The sequence below is a fragment of the Dendrobates tinctorius genome, unplaced genomic scaffold (genome assembly GCF_039654945.1).
Source record: "Dendrobates tinctorius isolate UK_male_01 unplaced genomic scaffold, ASM3965494v1 ptg000157l, whole genome shotgun sequence".
NCBI lineage: Eukaryota > Metazoa > Chordata > Amphibia > Anura > Dendrobatidae > Dendrobates > Dendrobates tinctorius.
Genome location: NW_027361824.1, coordinates 18,504,340 through 18,519,858, shown reverse-complemented (window position 1 = coordinate 18,519,858; position 15,519 = coordinate 18,504,340).

Below are 15,519 nucleotides of genomic sequence, written 5' to 3'. Positions count from 1 at the left end.
GCGGGGTGGTGGTGGCTGCGGGCAGCAATGGACAAGCCACAGCCACGGTCGGGAGTGGAGCGGTAACGGCTGCAGGCAGGCCACAGCCGTGAGCTGGAGTGTGGCTGCAACGGCCGAGGGAAGGTCGCAGTCGCAAGCTGAAGTGAGGCGGCGTGGGCCGTGGGCTGGAGTGAAGCGGTGGTTTCCTGTTGGTGAGCTCGGCAACGTCTCCCTGCCGTCCACCGTGAGTCTCTCCTGTCGCTGTCCTCTCCTCTGGTTACTGCTCATGGTTCTGGCTCCCTGGCGCTCCCACGGTCTCCTGCTCCTTCTCTCCTGTACTGCTGACTCACTCTGACTGGCGTCCTCCGCCCCTTTTATATAGGCTCCTCCCCCAACCATGCTGTCCGTCTCGGCGGTCCATCTCCTAACTCTGCTCCCCGGAAACAAACCCCCTAGGAACCTAGATGACGGTCCCCTTGGTTCCGGCCCGGACACTCAGCGGAGGCCCTTCCTCCTACACAAGCCCAAGAGAGAGCAAACATGCAAGCCCTAGCGAGCACACCCATGCAAGCCCCAGAGAGTGCACACATGCAAGTCCCAAAGAGTGCACACATGCAAGCCCCAGAGAGTACACACATGCAAGCCCCAGAGTGCATACATGCAAGCCCCAGAGAGTGCACCCATGCAAGCCCCAGAGTGCACACATGCAAGCCCCAGAGAGTGCACCCATGCGAACCCCAGAGAGCCCACACATGCAAATTCCAGAGTGCTCCCATGCAAGCTCCAGAGAGTGCACACATGCAAGCCCCAGAGAGCACAGACATGCAAGTCCCAGAGAGCGCAGACATGCAAGTCCCAGAGACCAGAGAGTGCACATATGCAAGTCCCAGAGAGTGCACATATGCAAGTCCCTGAGAGTGCACACATACAAGCCCCAGAGAGTGCAGAAAATGTAAAGTTTTTTTCTATCCGATGGTGAGTGCGCTCCTCGGTATTGTAAGCGTCATGTCACATTCTCTATTTAATATATTGGAAGATTATACCAAGTGTCTGCCGCTTCTTATCTTCACCGACAACTGTGACCTCATTACTGTCAAAACATGAAATGGACAATGTAGTCGTGACCCCGCCGCGTGCGCACAAGCTGGAATTCTGCATCTCAGCATAAATTACTGTCTACCGCCAACACAATCAATACATTGCTGAAATGGTGAAAATGCCAAACATCTGCAAAGACAGCACAACGGTGATCTCATGATGAAATGCATCATAAGCGAACAGGACATTAGAGACGTGATGGTGCTATAATGAGTGAAGTGCAGGCAGGCAGCATGACTGGCAACAAAGGACCAAGCCACAACAGAAAAGTATGGGTCTCTGCCCAAAAGCCGTACTTTGGCACCTAACAGCCATAGAAGGCCCTATAAAACCCCTCCAATCCCGAATGTAGATGTTCTCAATTGTGGCCATCATGTGCACCTCTCTGACCTCTAAGGAGTCACCCCACCACTCTGTCCGGCACAAACTCAAAGGGCCATCCACCCAACGCAAAGATAACCAACATGGGTGTGTAGCTTAGGAATGCCAGCCATGTAGCCCTGGAGGGTTTTGTAGCTAAATTGGCATGTTTGACCATGGTGGTCCTTAGCGTTGCATTCTGAAGGGATCCTAATTCTTATATCTTCACTGGCCTAAAAACCAAATGACACGGATCGATAAGTCAGGAGTAGGTTGATCCTAGGAGGAGGCTGATGAAAACAGTTCTCAGTCTACCTGGTGATGGACACTTGTTTTAGAGGAACTCTTAAGAATCTTTAATGTTGGCAGCACCCACCGATTTTAACAGTCTTGGTTGACTATTAGGTTTCCCAATTTTTCTCAAATGAAGAAAATCCGTCATCCCTATTTGAGATGACGATACACAGCTACTGGTGACGCAACCAATTACACCTATATATGGTGAGGTCAAGAGTAACAGGTGTCGGCTAAATGAGCATTCACATATGTGTGGCCAACTTTATATTGAGCCAGTCCTAGAACCTAGTGATTCCCTTAGATGTCACTTAGAGGTTTGCAGCTGCTTTTGGTGGGGATGTTTGAGGGTTTTCTGCTCCACTGCTACCTGTATGGACCAGTAGTAGTGCCCATAAGCATTCAACGGACCAGTAATGGTGCCCATAAACGTTCATCGAAACAACCAATCCCGCTGAGATCGACCAATAATCTCACCTGTATGAGGATCAACTAGTAGTCGCTCTCAGGGGCATGAAGGATGGTCAACTTGGATTTTATCCATCTTTCTATGGGAGATAACTGCATGTTGAAGGGGCCTGGCTTATTCTGTACCCCCCATTGAAATATACATGCATGTTTGGCCAAGGTGAGCATGCATGTTGTGAAGAGTAGCATGGCCTACATGAGCAACCGTTATTCAATGTGCCTGATTCTCAACTTGGCACGTTATCACCAATACAAAAGGATGGCTAAAATGGAATTGTGACAGTGTATGCTCACCAACACGAATTCCCCCATATGGTAATTGCTCAAGGTTCAAGTGTCAATCACAATGTCCTGCATCATATAAAACTAACACCAGAACAATAGTGTCAGTAACAATGACCCATACAGCACCAGTCACAGATCTCCATACAGAAGTAGACCCCATGCAGCACCAATGGCAGTGCCGCCATACAGAAGCAGCCTCTGGACCGACAATAGTACCACTAGCAATGCCCTATACAGCATCAGTGGCAGTGCCGCCATACAGAAGTAGCATCCAAACCCACAACAGTGCCAGTGACAATTAGTATGCAAAAAAAATCATTGTATTATGCGCAAAGTGTAAATACACCTTGCCACTACAAACCACTCAACTGTTGAATCATATAGAAACCAGAGAACCACAGAAGTTTTAATAAAATTACAAAAGTCTTTATTAATTCATTATAAAGTTAAAAAATACTCAAATAAAAAGAGATGTGTTCTGACAGACACCAAAACAGGACCAAGGGGAGGTGAAGCTAAGAGCAGTGAAACGCGCGTCGGGGTGCATTGGACCGGCTCCTAAGTACTGGGTGAGAGCATTTTTTATCCCCCCCTCTGTCCTCCATATAAATATCTGGTCATATGGATATGGTATATGGCAAATGGCAATAAGATGTGATATTATGGAGGATAATTTATGGTTACCCGGTCCCCATAAAATATAATGGTGGTGATTTTTATACAAAATTGAGAGCCTGGGGTTTATTGTGTCTATTGTGTATTGACATAATACAGGGGCTCACTTGTGGAATATATTATCGGACATATAAGACTATGATGTGGATATGTTGTACTTAGTGCCATATGGTCCTGTTTTGGTGTCTGTCAGAACACATCTCTTTTTAGTTGAGTGTTTTTCAACTTTATAATGTAATAATAAAGACTTTTGTAATTTTATTAAAACTCCTGTGGTTCTCTAGTTTCTATAGTGCCAGTGACAATGCCCCATACAGCACTGGTGGCAGTGCCCCCATACAGAAGTAGACTCCGGACCAACAATAGTGCCACTAACAAAGCCTTATACAGCACCAGTGGCAGTGCCGCCATACAAAAGTAGACCCAAACCCACAACAGCGCCAAAAACAATGTCCTATACAGCACCAGTCACAGTGCCCCCAAACAAAAGCAGACCCCGGACACATAACATTGCCAGTAACAATACTCCATACAGCACCAGTCTCAGTGCCCCAATACAGAAGCAGCGTCTGGAACCACAACAGTGCCTTTTTATTCCCACTGCTCCCCTGAATATGCTCGTTTTGGGTATTTTTATAAATACACCTCACAATTCCATAGATATAGGTTTTTTTTGTGATAACTTTTATGATCTTTACCAAGGGGGCGGTGCTCACAGGGTAATATCGAAGAGCAGTCCAAAGACACGCCCCAGAGGATCCTGTGAGTCACACTCACTAAAAACTAAAAAGGCCATTATCATTGAAACCTTCTGGGACTATCACACTGGATATGGGTATCATACTACTGTATGTGGTAGCCTGTGGGACTGTTTATGAGGAACTGAGGGACCAATATACTGTGTGTGGGCTGTGTGGAGGCATCATACTGTGTGTGAGGGGCTGTGGGACCATCATAGCGTTTCATAAAAGTGAAAGGGAAGAGCAACAATTCTGCACACAATCTGTTTTTGAAAGATAAGACATGTTGTTTTTTATCCTATATAACCAACTGAAGCCCTGAAAAATATCAGTAGTAATAACAATTTATAATTATAATATTATTATTAGTATTATTACTTTACTATATACGAAAATTCTGAACATTGCAAACAAAATTGTGTCTCCATTTCCTGAGACTCAAAATATTTTTATTTTTCAGTCGATAGAGATGTGTGAGGTCTTGTTTTTTGATGGGGCGAACAGCAATTCTGGAAATATTTATCTTTTTCTTTATGGTGTTTTTGGCACAGGTTTTATATTTTGATAGAAGGTTTACAGATACGGCTGTACCAAATATGTTTTTTTTTTCTTTACTTTTAAAGTGGGAAAATAGGGGGGATTCAATTTTTTTTTATTGCTGAAAAAAAACTTTTTTGTTACTTTATTTTGTAGTGCCTCTCTGATTTCTCTGCAGCTTTACAGCTTATAGCAAAATTGATGGTTCCCTATGAAGACCGTAATACGGAATTATATTATTTTGGAGTGGTCACATGATCAACCAAGGCAGTAATATAAAAATGTGTCAATACTTATATGACTGATTCCAGCAAATAAATAAATGTACATATATGGTAAAAATAGTGCCGCCCGAAGTAACAATGTCGGCTAATAGTAATAAAATGTCACCGCTCCCATCAAATCTGACTTCCCATAAAATCATATAAGTATTGCCCCCACCGTATTAACAAGCGGTGACACATGCGGCGGTAATTGATATAGCGATATTCGTGGTAACAATACAGCGGGTGTCAGCTTATCAAACCAGTTTATTAGGGCCGCTGACAGTCACCGCGCTGATATCAAAGTGATTGTGTGTGATTCACCGAGAAACACGACTCCGGAGTGACAGCTGCGGTAATATCCTCCCTGTGAGTGGCAGCACGGTGCACATTAATTATCAGCGAGGATGCAGCATTGTATCCTGTGCGGATGAGGCTGAGCCCGCACCGCGCGTCCATATAAATAAAGCCACATTTACCGTCCATTCCTAGCAGGCACCAAGCGTGTAAAGGTATAGAGGATGCAAAAATATTCACCAAAAAATCTGGGGAAAAAAATGTAATATTCTAATACAGTATATTTTATCATTATAATTATGTTGTGATACGCGATAAAAGCACTGACATGACACAGCGGGGGGAATAACATGGAATAGATGGTGACAATGGCTGCCAGCTGACAGCTACGGAAGCAGGAAAAATGTGTGGGTCTTGTGGAGTGTTCCCGGTATACGGCACGTCTTGTCGGTTGTTCCTGGTATACGGCGCATTTTGTGGGGTGTTCCCAGTATATGGGAGGTCTTGTGGGGTGTTCCCAGTATATGTTGGTTATAGTGGGGTGATTAGGTATACGGCAGCTCCTCTAGGGTGTTCCCTTTATAAGGTAGGTCTTGTGGGGTGTTCCCGGTATAAAACAGATCTTGTGGGGTGTTCAGGTATACAGTATGGCCGCTCTTGTGGTTTGTTTCCAGTATACGGCAAGTCATATGGGGTGTTCCCGGTATACGGAAAATCCTGTGGGGTGTTCCCAATATACGTTGGTTATTGTGAGGAGTTCAGGTATATGGCAGCTTTTGTGTGGTGTTCCCTGGTATACGACAGGTCTTGTGGGGTGTTCCTGATATACGGCAGTTCTTGTGGGGTATTCCTTTTACGGGAGGTCTTGTGGGTTGCTTTCGGAATACAGCAGGTCTTGTGGCATATTCTCGGTATACGGTAGATCTTGTGGAGGGTTCCCGGTATAAGGCTGGTCTTGTGGGTTATTCTTGGTATAAGGCAGGTCTTGTGAATTGTGCAGGTCTTGTGGATTGTTCTCAGTATACGGCAGGTCTTGAGAGGTGTTCCCAATATACAGCAGGCCTTGTGGGGGGTTCCTGGTATATGAAAGGTCTTGAGGGGTTTCCCTGGTATATGGTAGGTAATGTTGGGTGTTTCCGGTATTCGGCAGGGTGTGTGGGGTTTTCCTGGAAAACGGTAGGTCTTGTGGGGTGTTCCCGATATACAGTGGGTCTTCTGGGGTGTTCCCGATATACGGTGGGTCTTGTGGGGGTTTCACGGAATACAGCAGTTCTTGTGGGGTGTTGACGTATATGGGTGGTCTTGTGGTTTGTTCCCAGTATATGGTGATTCTTGTGGGGGGGGTTCCGTGTATATGGCAGGTCTTGTGGTTTGTCCCAGTATACAGCAGGTTTTGTGGGATGTCCCCGATATACGGCGAGACTTGTGTTTCAGGCAAACAGGAGGTCTGGTTTGGTGTTCACTATATACGGTTGATGTTGTGGTGTGTTCATGCTATATAGCAGGTCTTGTGGGGTGTTCCCAGTATATTTTGTTTATTGTGGGGTGTTTCAGCCAAAAGCAGATTTTAATGAGGGCAATCTGGGCTACTATACGGGGACTGAGGCTCTGGGGGGTCCCATGATAGGATTGCCCTCAGTAAAATGTTTTGTACCGTCATGTGTGGCGCACATATCCCTGAGCTCCCTTGGCAGCGCCAATGACACAGAATGGCAGTGGAGAGCCCGGGGAGCTCCTGTTGCCTCTGCTGTGATGTGCAAGCGCGATGACATCATCAGCTAGTGCCCGCGCAAAAAGGTTATCGCGTGCCTGTATGTATGCACTGGCCAGTAGAAGTGGAGCCTCTGGGACCGGAGGGGGAACGGGAGCAAGGTGAGTATGTCTGTATGTGTTGTTTTTTTTTTTTTTATTAATATGTATATGGGATATGAGGGCTCGTATTGTGTATAGGAGGCTACATGCAGGCTCATAATGTATATAGGGCTATATAATGTTTCTCACTGTATAAAGGAGGCCAAGTGCAGGCTCATAATGTATATAGTAGGCTATGTGCAGTCTCATAATGTATATAGAGAGCTCATACTGTATATAGGAGGCTATGAACAGGCTCATAATATTTATAGAGTGATCATAATGTGTATAGGAGGTGTGACAAAGTCACTGGCAAAGTACTGAAGGGGATAGTTGAAAATCAGGGCTACAGAACTTCAACTTTCATGCTGAACACAGGCCTGGGAAGCTGCATGGTAACACAGATGTCTTGTCCTGTTTGGTGACTGAAGGTGTCAAAACCCCATCTTAGGGATATGTGACTAAGTCACTGTCAAAGTCCTGGAGGGTTTGTTTCACTGAGTGTTAGTTTCAGAGATATTAACCTGGGAAAATGCTCCAGCACACTAAGTGCTGAGAGGGGTTAATCAGCCATGTTTAGTGCTGGGCTGATTGAACAGCTGTAGAGTTGGAGGAGTGCAGAGGATAAATACCCAGCCATCTAAAGCATTCAGTGTGGGGTGAACCTGGAGGTGCAAGATTTTGAGCCGTGTTTTCATGTTAAGAGAAGCTGAACCTTTTGTTGTTTGTACCCAGTGGCGGATTATAATGAGGTCAATTTGGGCAGTTGCCCCGGGCCCAGTGGGGTTAAGGGGCCCACAACCCAGGCCAGTAAATTGCCCCATTATAATCCGCCACCGCGCAGGGCCGGATTATAGGCAGGGCAGGCGGGGCTTCAGCCCCGGGGCCCCCACCACAAGAGCTTCTAAGGGGGCCCCCACCACATTCCTGCTGGCTGCTGCAATGGCACTCCATCTTCTCCCCACCTAAAAGTGAGTGACCGTGGGGGCGGCATTATGTGCTCTGCTACCAGCAGCATCTACAAGTAGCCTGAACGCTGATGCTGCTGGTAGCGTGCAAAGGCTTGTGATGAGATCACAGGAGGGAAGGTGTCAGGGCCCCGATCATGTGACCCCTGTCTCCTCCCCTCCTGTGACCTCATCACAGGTCCTGTGCGCACAGCACTGAGAGCAGCCATGTATGTGGAGTGTGGCTCTGCGGGTGGAGGTCGGTGCTGGAGGCCCCATTATTCTCTATGTGGAGTGCGGCTCTGCGGGTGGAGGTCGGTGCTGGAGGCCCCATTATTCTCTATGTGGAGTGCGGCTCTGCGGGTGGAGGTCGGTGCTGGAGGCCCCATTATTCTCTATGTGGAGTGCGGCTCTGCGGGTGGAGGTCGGTGCTGGAGGCTCCATTATTCTCTATGTGGAGTGCGGGTGGAGGTCGGTGCTGGAGGCTCCATTATTCTCTATGTGGAGTGCGGCTCTGTGGGTGGAGGTCGGTGCTGGAGGCTCCATTATTCTCTATGTGGAGTGTGGCTCTGTGGGTGGAGGTCGGTGCTGGAGGCTCCATTATTCTCTATGTGGAGTGCGGCTCTGCGGGTGGAGGTCGGTGCTGGAGGCTCCATTATTCTCTATGTGGAGTGCGGCTCTGCGGGTGGAGGTCGGTGCTGGAGGCTCCATTATTCTCTATGTGGAGTGCGGCTCTGCGGGTGGAGGTCGGTGCTGGAGGCTCCATTATTCTCTATGTGGAGTGCGGCTCTGCGGGTGGAGGTCGGTGCTGGAGGCTCCATTATTCTCTATGTGGAGTGCGGCTCTGCGGGTGGAGGTCAGTGCTGGAGGCCCCATTATTCTCTATGTGGAGTGCGGCTCTGCGGGTGGAGGTCGGTGCTGGAGGCTCCATTATTCTCTATGTGGAGTGCGGCTCTGCGGGTGGAGGTCAGTGCTGGAGGCCCCATTATTCTCTATGTGGAGTGCGGCTCTGCGGGTGGAGGTCGGTGCTGGAGGCTCCATTATTCTCTATGTGGAGTGCGGCTCTGCGGGTGGAGGTCAGTGCTGGAGGCCCCATTATTCTCTATGTGGAGTGCGGCTCTGCGGGTGGAGGTCGGTGCTGGAGGCTCCATTATTCTCTATGTGGAGTGGGGCTCTGCGGGTGGAGGTCGGTGCTGGAGGCTCCATTATTCTCTATGTGGAGTGGGGCTCTGCGGGTGGAGGTCGGTGCTGGAGGCTCCATTATTCTCTATGTGGAGTGCGGCTCTGCGGGTGGAGGTCGGTGCTGGAGGCTCCATTATTCTCTATGTGGAGTGCGGCTCTGCGGGTGGAGGTCGGTGCTGGAGGCCCCATTATTCTCTATGTGGAGTGCGGCTCTGCGGGTGGAGGTCGGTGCTGGAGGCCCCATTATTCTCTATGTAGAGTGGGGCTCTGCGGGTGGAGGTCGGTGCTGGAGGCTCCATTATTCTCTATGTGGAGTGCGGCTCTGCGGGTGGAGGTCGGTGCTGGAGGCTCCATTATTCTCTATGTGGAGTGCGGCTCTGCGGGTGGAGGTCGGTGCTGGAGGCTCCATTATTCTCTATGTGGAGTGCGGCTCTGCGGGTGGAGGTCGGTGCTGGAGGCCCCATTATTCTCTATGTAGAGTGTGGCTCTACGATTCGTGACCCCCGTCACGTGACAAGGGGGGCCCACAGAGTCTGAACTGCCCCGGGCCCTGGCTACCCTTAATCCACCCCTGTTTGTACCTGAAGCTGGCAGATTCCTGTAGCAACAAGGACTGTGCCATACGTTATATTTTGGTTTTCCTGTTAGGCAGGGAAGGCCAGGTTTGTTTTGCACTGGTTTATGCAGTATATTTAATAAACCAGTTGAAGATTTAAAGTGACCTCTGTGTTGATCTGAGTGGGCTGATCTACCAGAGAGGCTATGTGCAGGCTCATAATGAATAGAGGAGACTATATGGGAGCTTATTCTGTATATAGAAGGCTATGCGCAGGCTCACAATGTACAGTTGAAACTAGAAGTTTCCATACACTATATAAAATGCCACATCTGCAGGTTTTTCTCAATATCTGACATGAAATCAGAATAAACCTTTCTTTTCCCGTTTTAGGTCAATTAGGATTACCATAATTATTAATATTTGCTAAATGCCAGAATAATGAGAGAGAGAGAATGTTTTAAGGTGTTTTTATTACTGCAAAGTGAGAAGTTTCCATCCATTTCATTAGTATTGGTACCATTACTCTTACACTGAATGACTTGGGTCACACGTTTTGGATCTCCTTCCACAAGCTTCTCACAATAGTTGGTGGGAATTTGGGCCCATTCCTCCTGACAAAACTGGTGTAACTGATCCAGGTTTGTAGGTCACCTTGCTCGCACCGGCCTTTTCAGCTTTGCCCATAAATTTTCAATAGCATTGAGATCAGGGCTTTGTGATGGCCACTCCAAAACTTTGACTTTATTATCCTGAAGCATCATTGTAACCATTTTGGCAGTATGCTTCGGGTCATTGTCCTTTTGGAAGACCCATTTCTGCCCAAGCTTTAACATCCTGGCTGATGCCTTGAGATGTTGCTTCAGTATTGCCACATAATCTTCTTTACTCATGATGCCATCTATTTTGTGAAGTGCACCAGTCCCTCCTGCAGCAAAACAACCCCACAACATGATGCTGCCTCCCCCGTGTTTCACAGTTGGGATGGTGTTCTTAGGCTTCCAAGATTCTCCCTTTTTCCTCCAAACGTAACAATGGTCATTATGCCCAAAAAGTTCAATTTTAGTTTCATCAGACCACAGGACATGTCTCAAAAATTAAGGTCTTTGTTCCCGTGTGCATTTACAAATATTAAACTGGCTTTGTTATGCTTCTTTTGGAGTAATGGCTTCTTCCTGGCAGGGTGGCCTTTCAGCCCATGTTACAGTGCTCATCTCACTGTGGATATTGACCCAATCTTATCAGCTTCTGCCATCATCTTCACAAGGTCTTTTGCTTTTGTCCTTGGGTTTATATGCACATGTTGAACCAAAGCAGGTTCATCTCTCCCAGAACCCGTCTCCTTCCTGAGCGGTATGATGACTGGACATTCCCATCTTTTTTGTACTTTCATATAATTGCACAGATGAACGAGGCCCCTTCTGGTATCTTGAAATTGTACCCAAGGATGAGCCAGACTTGTGCAAGCCCACAATTCTCTTCCTGATATCTTGGCTGATTTCTTGAGACTTTCCCATGATGCTACACAAAGAAGCATTGTGTTTCAGGTGTGCATTAAAATATATCCACAGGTGTGTCTCTAATTAACTCAGATGTTGCCAAAAATCAAAAGCTTCCAAACACATGACATTATGATATGGGCAGTCCATAATTGTTTAAACCAGGGTTCCCCAACTCCAGTCCTCAAGACCCACCAACAGATCATGTTTTCAGGATTTCCTTTGTATTGCACAGGTGACGCAATTATCACCTGTGCAATACTAAGGAAATCCTGAAAACATGATCTGTTGGTGGGTCTTGAGGACTGGAGTTGGGGAACCCTGGTTTAAAGGCATCGTAATCTTAGGCCGGGGTCACACTGCGTTTAGGCAGTCTGTTAGACGGACTGCGTTACACCGCTAGCGGGTATAGCATAACGCAATCGCATTATGCTATACCGTTTAACCAGCCCAACATCGCTATGCATTGGAATAAGTTCAATATAGAATCACTGCACACGAAGATTATGCCTGCATCCCCCACTGCGCCACCAATGATCGATAATCCTTTGAAATATTGCCTAGCAGTGACATTATTTACCCGGTGACCACAGACACTCTTCTCAAAAGGGCAACTATGTGATAAAGGCTGTTGTCAGGCCGAAACGTCAGCTGTCGCTTCTTCACCGTCAATTAATAAAAATACTTCACTTTGAGCATAATCTACGTGTGCAGTGATTCTATATTGAACTTGTACTTACGGGAGCCTTGGCTCCTTTTCACTAGCACAATGTACGCAACCTTCCAGTCGAGTGCTAACCATCTCTATTATCTAACGCTATGCGTTGAACGGGCTGGTTAAACGCAATGTGAATCTAGCCTTAGTGTATGGGAACTTTTAACTTTGCAGTAAGTAATAAAAATGCCTTAAAACATTCTCTCTCTCTCTTTCTCTCTCTCTCATTATTCTGGCATTTGGCAAATATTAAAAAATATGGTAATCCTAATTGGCTTAAAACAGGAAAGGATTATTCTGATTTCATGTCAGATATTGAGAAAATCATGCAGATGTGTCTTTTATATAGTGTATGTAAACTTCAAGTTTCAACTGTATATAGGAGGCTATATGGGGGCTTATAATGTACTAGCTGAAGAGCCTGGTGTTGCCCGGGAATAGTAACTAACTGTAGTTAATTATAACAAATTATAATGATTATCCTCCATCCCATAGTCCCGTGCCCATATACTGAACATACATATCCTCCATCCCATAGTCCGGTGCCCATATACCGAACATACATATCCTCCATCCCATAGTCCGGTGCCCATATACCGAACATACATATCCTCCATCCCATAGTCCGGTGCCCATATACCCATCATACATCCTCCATCCCATAGTCCCGTGCCCATATTCCCATCATGCATATCCTCCATCCCACAGTCCAGTGCCCATATACCCATCATACATCCTCCATCCCATAGTCTCGTTCTCAGTTACCCATCATACATATCCTCCATCCCATAGTCCGGTGCCCATATACCCATCACACATCCTCCATCCCATAGTCCCGTGCCCATATACCCATCACACATCCTCCATCCCATAGTCCCGTGCCCATATTCCCATCATACATATCCTCCATCCCATAGTCCAGTGCCCATATACCCATCACACATCCTCCATCCCATAGTCCCGTGCCCATATTCCCGTCATACATATCCTCCATCCCACAGTCCAGTGCCCATATACCCATCACACATCCTCCATCCCATAGTCTCGTTCCCAGTTACCCATCATACATATCCTCCCAAGTGATGGGTGTCACAATATGGAAACTGCTAGTTGTACCAGCCTCTTGCACGGTACCACCAGCGGAACACCGCCGCACCACACAATCACACACTGTATATGCCATACACACTACACACACACACTCTATACTTCGTACGCACCACACACACACACACACACACTGTATATGGGACGCCCTCACACCCAGGACATTGGGGTACTCGGTACCGGGCCCGATGGTCCTCAGTGGGAGATGTCACGGTAGCTGGAACCCGGCCCGTGGCCCTGGGCACCCATTGTAAATGTTCAGTGTCAATGTGTAAGTCGTGACACCACCTGTGGTGTTCGGCAATAGAAATGTAAGCCGACACTGCAGACAGATCCTCTGGGACAGATGGTGTGGTGCAGCAGTGATGTTTTAGCCCTCCACAGGCAGGGCTGTAGTCCCAGGGCAGAGTAGGTGAAGTGACACGTAGATGGTGTAGTGTCAGGCGCAAGGGATGTAGCAGTGCTGGGCAGGTTGGCGCAGGAATAAGTGGAGGACACCAGGGCTTGTAGTTCCAAAACTTTACTCACAGTCTGTACTACAAACAGGTGCCTGCCTCCTTACCGTGTCCTCCGGGTCAGAGACTCAGTCAACCCCCAGGCCAGATGGAATACTCCTTTCCAACACTCCGCCAACATGTGCCTTTCTGAACGTCTCCTCTATAGCACCTTTAGATGAAGTACTCCTAGTACTGAGTTACACTGGTGTTCCTCCTGTCCGATGTTCCTATGAATTCTACTTGTACGGCAGACAGCTGTTGCCTGCTTCGGGGACTCCTTGCTACTTAGTCCCAGCTCACTATCCAGTTGCTGTTGTGCCCCCAAGTCTTGTGTGGGAATAAAGTGGTCACTACTTCTATTCCTCTGGTGTCTGCTGCAGGACCATTAGTATCCATACAACCTCGGGGACCGGGCCCCAGCCTTGCGCCCAGAACTTCTAGGAAGGGTTCTCTTCTAACCCACGTCCTCTGTTCCCTTTTACTGCTCACGTTCCGTAGTAGTCTTTCTTTCTATGGAGAATCAGGCTTTCAGTCGATGTTGCTCTCTCTCTTCCTTTCCCGTGCCAGCAGCTCCAGGTCACTGGGATCTGCTGCAGCACTTCCATCCATCTATCCCTCTCTCCGGGGATCTTCTTCTCTCCAACTCTCTAACCAACTGAACTGTTGTCCTAAACTCTTCCCGCTCCTTGTAATGTAATCTAACTCCACCCGCCTCCCAGCACGTTTCGTGTTCCAAGCAGGGAGCCACCACCAATGGGTGCTTTGCTACACTCCAAGCAGGGAGCCACCGAAGGTGCTTTGCTATACTCCAAGCAGGGCGCCACCAATGGGTGCTTTGCTACACTCCAAGCAGGGAGCCGCCGAAGGTGCTTTGCTACACTACTTTGTGGTGTGGGCTGCAGGTGTTGGAGCGTGGTCAGGAGTCTCCACCTTACCTGGATGGTGGGGCACCACACCTCAGGAGGAGGTGCAGTACCTCTGTGGCGACTGAGCCTCAGGGGCGCCACATATACGCTGTACACAGCCTCTTGCACGGTACCACCAGCGGAACACCGCCGCAAACACGCCGCCACCGGGATCAGCCGAATGATTCACTGACCGCAGCCATCTTTGCATAGGAGGAGCGCATGCGCAGTTATAATGTGAACGCTGCTATCTGTCTGCACAAAGATAGCGGCAGCCTGATTTACTGCGCCTGCGCGAATGAATCAGTCGGCTGATCCCGGCGGCAGATGAGCGACATGTCTACAGGCAGAGGAATCCGGTCATGTTAGAGGAGTTTTCCCACAAGCGAAAGTTCATTTTAATAATTGTCTGTGTTGGACCATGTACAGAACATACCACAGCTCCTGGGCAGGGGAGGAAGCAAAAGACAATACTGACATTACAGCAGGGGATCACAGAGGATTCATTTTATGAGGTAAAATATTTCTATGACTGTTTTTAAACAATATTTTACCTCACAAAATGTATCCTCCGTGCTCTCCTGCTGTAATGTCAGTATTGTCTTTTGCTTCCTCCCCTGCTCAGGAGCTGTGGTATGTTCTGTACACGGTCTGACAAAGACAATTTTTAAAATGAAATTTCGTTTGTGGGAAAATCCCTTTAAAAAGCAATTATCAATGCCAACATGGACCCTACTAAAAAGTACACCAATGACAATCAAAGGAAAGCAGCAAAGGCACAACATCGAAGACAGCAAAGGGCAAATGAGACTCTTAAAGAGCAACAGCATCGCTGGGACAAAAACAATGCATGTAAGCGTAGGCGTCTAGCAGATGAGTCCCCTGATGGAAGAGCACATGGGTACACAGGTCAAAGAAGAGATGACATGAGAGGAGAAGACAGCAGATGGGGGAGAGATAAAGCACACAGGGATGAGAGAGACAGAGCACAGTAATACTGTATATAAGGAGCTATGTGGGGCTTATACTGTATATAGGAGGCTATATGGGGCTCAACTGTATATAGGGAGCTATGTGGGGCTTATACTGTATATAGAGAGTTATGTGAGTACTCATACTGTATCTAGGTAGCTATATGGGGGTTCATACTATATATAGGGAGCTTTGTGGGGCTCATCTAATATATAAAGCTCAATGTATGTATGTGTGTATGTATGTTTGTGTGTACTGTATGTCCGGGATCGGCATCTGCACCGTCGCAGAT